Genomic DNA, 13,416 nt, shown 5'->3' with positions numbered 1-13,416 from the left:
CGTTTTGTCTACGGATCACTGTTGTTTTCTGTTGCTGATTTTGTTTTGTCTTCTTTTCTTCTGTGATACTCTATTTCGGTTTGTTTCTTTCCTTAATTTTCAGCTTTTCTCTTTCGGTTTGTTTTTTCTCGTGGTTTTCTTCTATTATTTTTGCAAATCTTTTCCTTTTACGTAGTTTTTTTTTCTCTAAAAGTGTTTTTGTAATATATGGAGAACATTTGCTAATACAAAGTAATATTTTCTTAACATACATTGAGATTTTTTTGAATCATATAATGATTTTACTTAATATATGGTGATTTTTTTGTATTATATGCGGATTTTTTTAATACAAGTTTAAGATTTCTTTGTAAAGTTTGTTTAATGTTTTCTTAATATAGAATGTAAATTTCTGTAATTCATGGGTAATATTTTTTTATTCTACGATGAGATATTAAAACAAGTATTGACCATTTTTGAAACTGATGAACTATTAAAATAATTATATCTTAAATAGGTTCTTATATATTAAGACTCCTAAAGAAGTTCAAGCAACCCATCTTATGGAAGAAAACCGGCTACAAAACCAAACGTATGTAAAACAATACAAAAAAGCCTACTAAATAGAGTCTGGTACGTATCGACGCGCTTGCCCTACCGGCGTGGTCGCGAGAGCTCCCCATCCTACCTAGTTTTAGAGCAGAGGTTTACACAACGACTATATCAAAACTACTGAATAAGATGTTGTATTAATTTATATATCTGATGCTTGTTAGAATCTCTAACTGATTGTCTAGGTGACTTTCAAAACAAGGCTTTATGTAAGGTTGAACTTGCCATGGAAATTTACAAGAAGCACCAATTATTTTAGTTATTATTGTGCGTGTGAAGCATTAATAAGTTACGCAGTTACTTGATAGAGGTTGGTTTGTCTCCACTTCAATGGCCTTTTTGTATATATGATGAGCGAGTAATTGCCATCTGCCATACATATTGCTTCATGGTTGCTAAAGATTGGGATCCTTTCCCCATATATTAACCAAGCTCCTCCTCCCAAGCCACATGTCTATCTTTTCATTGTGAAGTCTTTTGGTATACCACATTCACTTCCTAGATATTTGATTACTAGTAGGCATGGAAGGCAATGGGAAATTTGTAGTGACATGATGTAAAAGTCAAACCTTATGTTTCTCACAAGTTCTTGGAATGGGACCAACACTCGCGAGAAAGAATTAGGTGGCATGACACCCTACAAGTATCCCGAGCATCATGTTACTACAAGAAATATTGTGTAAAGTGTCATAAACACTAGATCAGATCAAAGTTTCGGGTGGCAGTCTGTGGATTAGTTGAAAAGGTCATGGTCAATGCACACCACCAAAACATCAGACGGGATGAAGCATAGACATCTTCGTGCAATGAAGTCTCAATGTTTCGACGTTGATCTCAAGAGCACATAAAACACAATGTACCATAAACTGAATTTGAGTAGAAGTAAGTTGACTGATGGTTCATCTCACTTCTCAGTCCAATTATAATACGTAGACACAAGAGACAAGGGGATCTAGCGGAACAATGATAAATATAACACTCCTTACAGATATGGCGCTCTCGCACCCTCTCTCTAATTGTCACGAACTAGTTTTCCTTAGATTTACCATGATTTGATATTTGTAACCCGTCATGAAGTGAGTAATCGCGCAAAAAATGTAGGAGTGATAGTTTTCTCATGCATGTAGACACGACCCATTGAACAAAAATAACAGTTGAAATGGTCAATTGGCACAACTGCCCTCTAATTGTTTTTATTGATAAAAAAACTGCCATCTAATGGGAGCTCCAATGTGCGTAGAAGTGTCGACGTTTCGCACAGGCGTGTCAAACCTGGGCAGGGCTAGCCCATTTGGTATTTGCGAGATGAAAAATACGTGAAAACAGCAATACACTTGTGCTGGAATTTGAACCATTGACCTCACGGCCTTGTGTGCACTAAGTTACCCGCTGTGCACAACCCGCTCTTGTGCTAAATGTGCAGCGCAACAATAAAAGAAACAACAATGACAACGACAAAAATAAAAGTTTACTAAAAAAGTACCAAAAATGCAAATGAGAACATTTATCAAAATTACGAATTTTTTTGTAACAAACACAAACATTTTTTGAAAAAAGGAACAAACATTGAAAACAAGAAACATCTCACACAATTACGAACAATTATTTGAAAACTCATACATTTTCTGAATTTGTGAACAAAATTTTAAAACCTGGTAATATTTTGAATTTCTGAACAAGTTTATAAGGCTAGAACATTTTTTCAAACCCCAGGCATATTTTAAATGTGTGAGCAAAAATAGAAATGCAGACATTTTATGAATTTCAGAACAAATTTTCAAAACATGAACAATTTTGAAATTCGTAAAAACATTATGAAATTGTGAACATTTTATGAATTTCCCAAACATTGTTTTTAATATATAAGAAAATTTCAAAACTTGAACATTTTAAATTTGTGAAGGAAACAATTCAAAAATGGGAACATTTTTAAATTCCCAAAAATGTTCGGAATTAGTGAACAAAAACTTATAACCTGAAATTTTTTAACATTTCTGAAATTTCGTTGAAAATAAAAATAAATTGTAAAATAAAATGAAACAAGACAGAAAAGAAAATGCTGGTGTTTTTGGAACTCAAATAATTTATGAATTTGCAAACAAAATTTTAAAAACTGACCATATTTTGAATTTCTTATCAAATTTGTAAGGCTAGAACATTATTTCAAGTCCCAAACATAATTTAAATTTGTAGTCAATAATGAAAATGCGAACTAATTTTTTGATTTTTAGAACAAATTTTCAAAATATAAACAAATTTGAAATTCGTGCAAGAATTAGTTAAATTGTGAACATGTTTAAAGCTCCAGAACATTTTTTCAATATGCAAGTAAATTTTCAAAACATGAACCTTTTTAAAATTTGTGAACAAAAATTTGAAAATAGAAACATTTTTAAATTCTAAAATTATCTGAATTTCTGAATAAATTTTTTATAACATGAGCATTTTTAACATTTTTGAATTTTTTTGAAAATAAAAATAAACTTGAAAGGTAAAGAAAAGGAGAAACAGAAAAAAAGCAGAAAAGAAACAAAAAACGAAAACAAAGTGAAAACGGAATAAATAGAAAAAGAAACACCACTGGAAAAAAATCGGTCGCAATATGTAAAGCTGAAAGTGGACCGTCGGTCGCGTCGCTGGCATCCTTACCGCTTTGGAATCATCGACACATGATTTTCATGTTACGGGATCCCCCCCCCCCCCCGACGATCTGAATCTGATTTACTTTGGCCAGCTGAGCATATCCCCTCCAGTGCGCGACCCCATCCTGTTCGGATGCGTCCGTTTGGGGCAAAACGGACATACCACATGGCCTGGCACGTTAGCGCAAACGGGCTTTTGTTCGTTTTCTGTCCGCATTCGACCTATCCCCGGTCCAAGTTTGTGCCGTCTTCGGGGTGAAACGGACAGCGTGCGGACGGGCTGGACGCGCGTGCTTGTCCTTCTCGGGCCCGCCCCATCAATGGCACAGGCCTCCCCTGGCCCATCAATTGATGGCACATGCCTCCCTTTTTTATCCGCCCCTCCCCTCCATCGAGCGCTCCAGCCGCACCCCCCGCCACTCTCGTTCCTCGCCACCGCCGCCGCCGCCGCTACCATTTCTGCTATGCAGCTCGCACGCATGCTCGCCCCAAACCTTGTCACAGCCCCCTTTCCCTCGACGCCCCCGAGCTACGTAACCAGGACAACCTAATTTGCGTAAGACCCCGGCAAGGCCGTAAGGCCGCATGCAGGTATTGACTCCTCCGGTAGCCATTCGGATCTAAACCATCGGCGGTTCGTCGGCAGATACACGAACAGCGTAATTAGAAAAAAATGCTCACATCATATAATTAAATGTCTGAAAAACTAATAAATAGAAAAATTGTTCCTTTAAAAAAATGATCGTCTATTGTTTGTTTAAATAGAAACATGCTCACATAAAAAAATCAAACACAATTAAAAAATAAGTTTCATAAACATTTATTAAGTATAAAATTAAAAACGAAAATATATAAATCAGCGACTTTTTTATTATCCATTTTTTGTTCCTTTTTTCTTTCTTGTTATTCTTTGTTTTGCCTTTTTTCTTCCTTTTCTTTTTCAAAAATTGCTCACATCAATAGAATAGACCTAAAATTTTCCACACACACTAGCTTCATCATGTCAAGCATCAGCGATAAAATTTATTGAGTTCTCACATTACACACATTTTCTAAGTTTTTTTCTGTTAAAAAACCTAAAACATTAACCGAACGTGACGCAATGTGCGTTTGGTGCGTGAATTATTTTACATTTTGCATGAAGGCCTGTGGTGATTATGCCCACATGGTGGCAAAATTTGGTATCATTTCATACATGGCAAGAAGCACACCATGTTCAAAGGTGATGGTTCGGGTAGGCTGGTAGGGTAAGTCTGGATGCACTTTTTTTTTCCAAAACAATAAAATGGGCCTATTTTTACCACACGCCAGAATCACCATGACAAGCATTCATGATAAATTACATCGAATTCTTACATTTTATGATTTTTCTAGGGGTTTCCGGATGAAAAAGACCCTAAAACACTAGTCGAACGTGACACAACATGCGTTTGATTTTTGAATTCCTTCAAATTTTGCATGGAGGCATGCCATTAGCATGCCCATATGCTGGAAAAATTAGGTGTTATTTCATGCATGGGTGGAAGCACACCGCATTCAAAGGTGGTGATTCGGATAGGCCAGCAGGGCAAGTATGGATACACTTGTTTTCACATCAATAAAATGGATCCAAATTTTTTCCACACACTAGCATCATCATGAAAAGCGTCCATGATAAATTTTATTGAGTTATCATATTTTATTCATTTTCTAGGGTTTCCCGGTGAAAAAACACCAAAACACGAGCCGAACGTGACGCAGCGTGCGTTCGGTGTCTGGATTCCTTCAAATGTTGCATGGAGGCTTGCCATTAGCATGCCCACATGCTGGCAAAATTTGATGCCATTTCATGTATGGCAAGAAGCACACCATGTTCAAAGGTGGTGGTTCGGGTAAATCTGGATGCACTTTTTTCACATTAATATATGCACGTATTTTTTTAACATACTAGCATCACTATTCCAAGCATCCATGATAAACCGCATGATCCATTAAAAAACTTATTGGACATTGAATTTGAGACATTGTTGTACTTGCATGTTACATGATACGTCCATTTTGCATCATGAAATAATATTGATATTTGTGTTACTCTTGTCCACTATTTCTTATAATAATACAATTTTGATGCCCTTTATCTCTGAATATGCAAAGTACATCACAAAGAGGAAAATATTTCGAAACTGGAATTCTGGACCGGGAAACAAAGAAAATGACAGAAAAAATAACATAATCCAAATGATCTGAAATTACACGGAGAATTTTTATGGAATACTTAAGAATTATTAGGTCAAAAATATACCAGAGAGGGGGCACATATTGGTCCCAAAGCAACAGGGCGCGGCCCGCCCCCGACCGTGTCCTGATGCCTTGTGGGCCCCATGTTGGCCCTCTAACACCCCTCTTCTCTTTTTAGGACGAAGCGTCGCCGTCTCGAGGAGGAACCTGGGCGCAGACACTTTTGCTCTCAGGCACAGAGATTGTGCCGGGGAAACTTCCCTTCCGGAGGGGGAAATCAAAGCCATCGTCATCACCAACACTTCCTCATTCATGCGAGGACCAATCTTCATCAATATCTTCACCATCATCATCTCATCTCCAACAATAGTTCATCTCTTGTATTCAATCTTTGTCTCAAAACCTAAGATTGGTATCTGTGGGTTACTAGTTGTGTAAATTACATCTTGTAGTTGATGCTTGTTGGATTATTTGGTGGAAGATATTATGTTCAAATCCTTCATTTGTATTATTATACCTATGATCTTCAACATGTTGACGAGGTGTGAGTAGTAACTATTATTCCTGAGGACATGAGAGAAGTCTTGTCACTAGTGGGGACATGGCCTATAGCCCCGGCCCGTAAGGGGCTTTAGTCCCGGTTCACCAACCGGGACTAAAGGGACGGGACTAAAGGCCTAACCTTTTCGTCCCGGTCCTCTTACACGCCAGGACTAAAGGTGCTCCACGTGGGCGCCTCGTAGAGCCCCAGGGGCAGGCACTTTATTCCCGGTTCGTTACACGGTCCGGGACTAAAGATTTTCAGATTTTGCTGGCTTTTGTTTTTTTTTTGAATGAAATTATTTTTGGGTTTTAGGGTTTTAGGGTTTAGGTGTTCAGGAGATTAACGTGATGCCTCGTTTTGTGTTCGGGAATTAGTTTTCATATAATTTAAAATAGAAATAATTATGCATATATATATATAAGATTAACTTATCTTACAAGCGATCATATATATACAATTATATGGAGATCTGAATTATCGGGACTAGAGCCCGTCTATTCGATTACATGGACGAACATCAGTAATGGCCCTTAGCTACACTAAATCGTCCTTTGTCTTCTATAGCTTCCGTCCTCAGAAATCCCGCAAGCTCCTCTGCAACAACAATCGCGCGTTGCTCTGGTAGGACCTTCGTCCTCATGGCCGTGTGCTATATAAGAAGAGGAGATGAATATGAATATCAATCATGATAACAAAGAATGACGGGTAAAAAATAGAGGTGTGAATGTTCATTGCTGACGTCGAATCTGTGCTCCTCGAACTCAGAGGTAAACGTGTGAATGGTCTCGCAAACATAGTATCCGCATAGATGCGTTCCCCGTGGCTGCTGGTCGCACTTTACGAGAATGGAATATATGTAATCAAAATAATAATCTAGCATCATAAATGTATTAAAAGTTAATAGAAGTATATCATACTACTACTTACCTGAGCCGCTCTAAAGGTCACCTTCTCAGGAAAGTTACCGGGAGTCACGCACTTGAACCGATTCCAAACCCTGCCCGACAAGGATAATGATTTGCTAAGTTTTTCATAAATTGATATATCAGAAAATCATCGAAAGAGACCGATAGAGCGCAAGAATGATTAAAATTACCCTTGGAGCATGTCCTGCAGGCTTTGGAACTGTTCCAAGGGTCTCGATAATGGGTCGAAGGCATCAACTCTTCCCTTATCAATTTGAATGTCCAACAGAATCCAATGGAAGCTGCACATGTATATATATATATATATATATATATATATATATATATATGTGTGTGTGTGTGTGTGTGTGTGTGTGTGTGTGTGTGTGTGTGTGAGTAACTTATCAATTACACTTATAAGTGAATGACACAACAGAATAAAGACCCTCACCTGAAGTTGTATGGAAACAGTATGTGGTCACAGAAATTTTGATCTCTTAGAAACCTTAGAAGGTTTTCCTCCGTCTCCTTGGGATAATTAGTTAGCGTCGCTATATGTATTTTATCTGGATCAATAAACCCAATATTTATGATGCTCTTACTTTTACACTCCAGAATCTTCATTCTGCATAATAGAGTACACGTTATATATAGACAATGAATTGAAATAACTAAACAAGTTATATGTAGACAACGAATTGAAAAACTTACAGAAAATAGCAACTCATAAGCGATTTGTCGAGGGCGTCGCCATTGTACATCTGGAAGAGTTCATCAAAGTCGATATGGATTTCTTCGGAGCGGCCGTAGTACTCCTGTGGGACACTCAGCACGATCATCGTTCTCCCATTCTTTGATTCACTTAAGTACCATTTATGCAAGTAACACATATTTGTTGGGAGATCATCTTTGCTGACCAAAGGTTCTCCCATGACAAACTGTGGCTTAGGGGCTACCACAGCCTTGGGTATCCTGTCGTCTTGGGAAGCCAGCAAATTTTCAACCAAGATACCACATTCATCCGCCAACTCCTTTGCTTTTTCAAAAGCTTGCCCCTACACCGGAGGGGGAACATTCTCGGTTAACACCTTGACTGTTTGGCCTGTTGTCCAAGCTGAGGAACGTCTGATTTTTTCTTGCTTGTAGTTGAACTTGATTTGCTCCCACTTGCACTTGCATGTGACCTGCTCTTTTTCACTTCCTTCTGCAATGTGCGTGTATAGTCATCAGTCTTATAGTGTAAGTCATACTGTGATGGAGTGGTTATGAAGTCTTTTGCCCATGCTATGTCCTTCTCGGTGTATTTCGGGCGGGGCTCGGGTTCCTTCCTTTTCATCTGCGCCCCATGTTGTTCCTTTGCTATCCTGGCGTTTTCCTCGGGGGTACGATCATAAGGTCTGATAGGAAGATTAGCATGAGGTATCTTTGGGAGGGGCGACAGTTTGCGCTTTGGGGAGCTCCGTCCCTTAGAAATCATCGATGAAGCGTTCTTGCTGGCACGCTTCCGCTTAGTATCATGTGCGGGCGGCGGCGGAGACGGACAACCCAAGTCCGGCGGCGGTGATCGAGATGGACTCGTGTTGTGCTGGCCGACGTCATGTGGAGGGCTTGAAGGTAATGGAGGTGTAGGTGACCTGCGACGACTCGGAGGCGGTGTTGTCCTTGGGGCCGAGCGTGGAAGCTTGATGTAGTTCTTGTCCCATAGGATGACTCTACCCAATACTTCTCCGAGTATCCTCTCATCTTCGGGTCCAGCTATGTCGAGCTCCATATCATTAAACCCCGTCATGATTTCATCCACCCCGACTTTAGCAAAGCCAGCTGGAATCTCACGGCCATGCCAGCGTGCATCAGGGCCAGAAGGTAAAGCTTGTCCGATGGCCACCTTCATGGATATGTTCTTGAATTTCTGATGGAGTTCACATGATGTTGACTCCTTGATTCCATCCACGGGGTAGCCGGGACCACCCTCTATCATTCTTTGTTCATCGTCGGGTGGGGCCTCAGATTCAGCCACGCTGCTTTTCCGCTTAGATGGGGCGCCGGTAATATCAACTGCACGATCTTCCTGGCAAGGTACTCCTCTAAGCTCATCAATCTGCTTCTGTTGCTCGTTAATCCTGGCAAGCAACTGGTTGAACTTGTCATTCTCCTCATCCTGCTGCCGCTTCTTTGCTCTCTCTCGGCTTCTGTAAGTGTCTTGGTCTCTGGCAAACCCAAGCCACCACGGGTAAGAAGGACCGAAGCCTCGCGTTCGTCCTCCATGTTCGTCATTGCTGAGGACCAGTGTGAGCAAATCTTTCTCTCTATGTGCAGTGAACTTTCTTCTTCCCTCCTTAATTTCTTTCACTATCCTTTTCCAATTCTCCTTGGGTATCCTAAGATTGTCATTGTAGATGAGGTCCCCTGTTGTTTCGTCGTACGACCCATCATGCGCAAGGAACCAATTTCTTGCTCTCAATTCCCACTCATCATGGAGTGGTTCAGGTACGACACCTTTATCTATCAGATCTTGCTCTTTCTTATCCCACTTTGGGATGGCAGTCTCATAGCCCCCTGGCCCCAGCTTGTGGTGATATATCTTCTTGTCGGCATTTATCTTGTTCTTTTCTGATAATGCCTGGGCATCTTCTGACTCCTTGTACTCTTGAAATGCCTTCCAGTGATTCGCCTGCTTGGCTAGATACCCCTCGAATACTGACACTTTCTGTGTCTTCAGATAGTTTTTCCATAGCTTCTTCTTCCAGCTACGGAACAGTTCGGCCATCTTCTTCAGAGTCCACTGCTTGACTTTGGCCCTCAGTTTGTCTACGACGTCTTCATTCTCACATTTTGGCAGGTTGAAATGTGACATGAGATCATTCCAAAGATTATCTTTGTACCTTCCGGCGACATAGTCACTATCGGCTACCCCTTTGCGCTTGTTCCACTCCCGAACGCTGATCGGGACGTGATCCCTAACGAGAACTCCGCATTGCTTCTTGAATGTGTCAGCAACATTCTTAGGAAGCTTGGGTTCGCCCGTAGGAAATATCACCTCAAATGTGTAATGCGTCCGTGCATCCAACTTTCTAGTCGGGCCTCGTTTCGTAGTTTTGCTCGATGTGGAGGCCTAAGAGGGAGAAACATTCGTCAAATGAATGTATATGTATACAATATAGAGCTATCTCCAATATTTTTCACATATTACAAGTGATTGTCGAACTTCATATGTATACCTCGCCGGACTTCTCCTCTTCACCGGCTTCTCCATCAGTGGAGATATCACCTTCTCCGTCATTGGACCTATCTCCTGCCCCATCGGCTTCATCTTCGTGTCGCTCGACCTCCATTCCAACGTCCTGGTTTAGATATAACGACGGAGATTCAGCTGGTTCAACGTCGGGGCCGTCTTTGATTATATCTTCCAGAAGTTATTCCTCTTCGAGGTTCCTGATATGTGGATCCATAGTTCTGCAAAAAACGGATTCTCTTAACCTTTGTACCAAAAACCAAAGTAGGAGTACTTTTCCAATTTGAGACTCCTAGATTTCTGCATAGTATTCAAAGTAGGAGTAATTTTCCAATTTGAGCATTCAATAAGCAAAACCAAATCGTAAAATAAAGTAGTATTCAAATTAGCATGCATTCAATTATAAGCTAATACATCATCACTTTTGTCCGTACATCGTCGAATATTATCATTAATACTCCTCGAATACTATCATACATATAACATCACTAATACATCTAGAACCGTAGCGTCCGACGGGTATCGGCGCGGGCGGTGGACACCCAAAGAGAAGGAACCATCACAGGATCATAGCTCCAGTGAGATCCCCGAAGAACCTGCCAGGTATGCTCGAACCTGCCCTCCAACGCAACCATGTAGCGACGGACGTGCTCATCCTCCTCGCTCACACGGTGACGTACCACCTCCGCGGTGTCCGGAAGCCTCGGCACCCTCACTGGCCCACGCGACCGCCACCAAACAAGGATCGGGTCAACGACGGGCTGGCTCCTCACCAACCTACGCCCCCCGGAAGGTAGCACCTCCCAATACCAGCCGGGCGGAGCCCAGTCCCGGACAGGGCCCCTCTGATCAAGAAGGTGTCCTCCGTCGAGTCGACGACGAGGATGCGGGATAGGCATCGTAAAATGAACTAGTTCTATTAATTTTCTTGCTAAAAATAAACTATTAACACTTAAGCATATACAATAGCAAAATTAAACTATTAACACTTATTTTCATTTTTCTTCTCCTCCTCTTCTTTCTTCTCTTCTCCTCCTCTTATTTTCTTCTCTTCTCCTCCTCTTCTTTTCTTCTTTTCTTATACACTATACACTATATACACTATAGCAAAATTCCTCCTCTCCTTATACATTGTACACTATATATACTATACACTTAAGCATATACACTATACAATATACACTTTTTCTTCTTTTCTTCTCCTCCTCTTCTTATTTTCATTTTTCCTAATCTTATTTTCTTATTTTTGTTCATATTTCTTCTTCTTGTAACCCTAACCTAATTCTAAATATTACTAACCTAATAATCTTTTCTTTTTCTTCTTTCCTTCTCCTTTTTCTTCTTTTCTTCTCCTTTTTCTTCCTTTCTTCTCCTTTTTCTTCTTCTCTTCTCCTTTTTCTTCTTTTCTTCTATACTGGCCGGAGTGTTGGGGAGGAGGGGGCGGGGGGCTTACTGGCCGGAGTGTTGGCGAGGAGGACGGCGCGGCGGCGAGGAGCACGGCGCGACGGCGAGGAGGACGGCGCCGCGGCGAGGAGGACGGCCGATGGCGAGCAGGATGGCGGGCAGCCTGACGGCGTCGGTTAGTTCGTCGCTGTGCCGCGCCGGACAGGAGAACGAGAGGAAGAAGAAGAGAAATGGACGATTTGGGTTGGAAATTTCCGAAGTCCCGCTTATATAGGTGGATCTATAGTCCCGGAGCGTGGCTCGAGCCGGGACTAAAGACCCCCTTTAGTCCCGGGTGGAGCCACGACCCGGGACTAAAGACCCCCTTTAGTCCCGGGTCGAGCCACGACATTGGACGTGACCCCACCCCGGACCACCTTTTTTGTTTCTTTATTCATTATTTTTTCTCTCTCTCTCTCTCTTACTCTCCACCAATTACATGCAAGTGACGGGACATATGATGAAGAAAACGAGGAGTGTGGATGTGCGGACGGACAAATAAGGGACACGCGAGGACAATGACCGGGCGCGTCCGTGGACGTTTAAGGGCACTAGTGAAGAAAGGGGTATTAGAACCGGTTGGTAAGGGCCTTTGGACCCGGATACACATCCGGTGCTACGTATCCGGGACTAAAGCCCCCCCCCTTTAGCACCGGTCTCTTACAAACCGGTGCTAAACGCCTCCACGTGGGCGCCGAAGAGTGTGCGCAGGCTGAGGACCTTTAGAACCGTTGGTAACACCAACCGGTCCTAATGCTTTTTTTTTTCTTTTTCCTTTTCTTTTCAGGGTTTCCGATTCCGTATTTCGGTGTTTCCGTGTTCCGTATTTTCAGGGTTTTCGTTTACGTGTTTCCGGTTCCGTATTTCCGTTTACGTCTTTCCGATTCCGTGTGTCCGTGTTCCGTTTTTTACGAACACGGAATCGGAAACACGTAATCGGAAACACCGATTCCGTGTTTGCGGTTAAGCGTTTCCGATTCCGTGTTTGCGGTTAAATGTTGATGCACCAAATAAAAGTACATATATACATGTAACACGAAGTACCGGACCGATTATCATTACATAATTTGAAGTTCGTTTCCTATAGCTGTATACTTGCATAGAGAAGGGAGCTGGCTATTGGTTCATAGGATGGAAAAATTCTCCGCCTTCATCTATGACTTGCGTGAGGAGAAATCCTGCCAATTTCTCTGCAACTACCTTGCAACGTTGGATTGGTCTGAGCATCGCCCGCTTTCGTTGCAGCTTTAAAAGAAGTAGATGAAAACAATTAAGTTATGAATAAAACTAAACATAATTGATGGCAACATAAATAAAGTTGTGAAGATACGGTTACGTACCTCTAGATTTCTGGAAGTACGGGATTTCTCATTGATAATCCTGTGAATGTACTCGCAAACGTAGTATCCACAATAATCAGTGCCCTGTGGTTGTTGCGGGACGCCCTATATACGAGAACATAATTCAGTCAAATTAATAATAATCAAGAGAATGGTAATGGTATTGAAACCAGGGTACGTAGTACTACTTACTTTGTTAATCTGAAAGTGGAGCTTGTCTGCCCATGTACCGGGTTCTTCCTTGATGAACATTTGCCTAACCCTGGCCGACAAAGAAAAATGAATACAAGAGTTAATTATTACTTACTTGATATCAGGAAATGAACGAAAAAGAGGCCGATGAACGAAAGAGGCCGATATATATATACCTTTGAAGCATCTGACGCGCGCTCTTCCATTTGTCAGCGTCCCAGGTTAACGGGTCCCAGACTTCAACTTGTCCTTGATCGATTCTAATGATGAACAATATGAAGTGGGACCTGCGCACGTGTACACACGCAGT

The sequence above is a fragment of the Hordeum vulgare genome, chromosome 7H, assembly GCF_904849725.1.
Source record: "Hordeum vulgare subsp. vulgare chromosome 7H, MorexV3_pseudomolecules_assembly, whole genome shotgun sequence".
NCBI lineage: Eukaryota > Viridiplantae > Streptophyta > Magnoliopsida > Poales > Poaceae > Hordeum > Hordeum vulgare.
Note: the sequence above shows the minus strand (reverse complement) of the source record.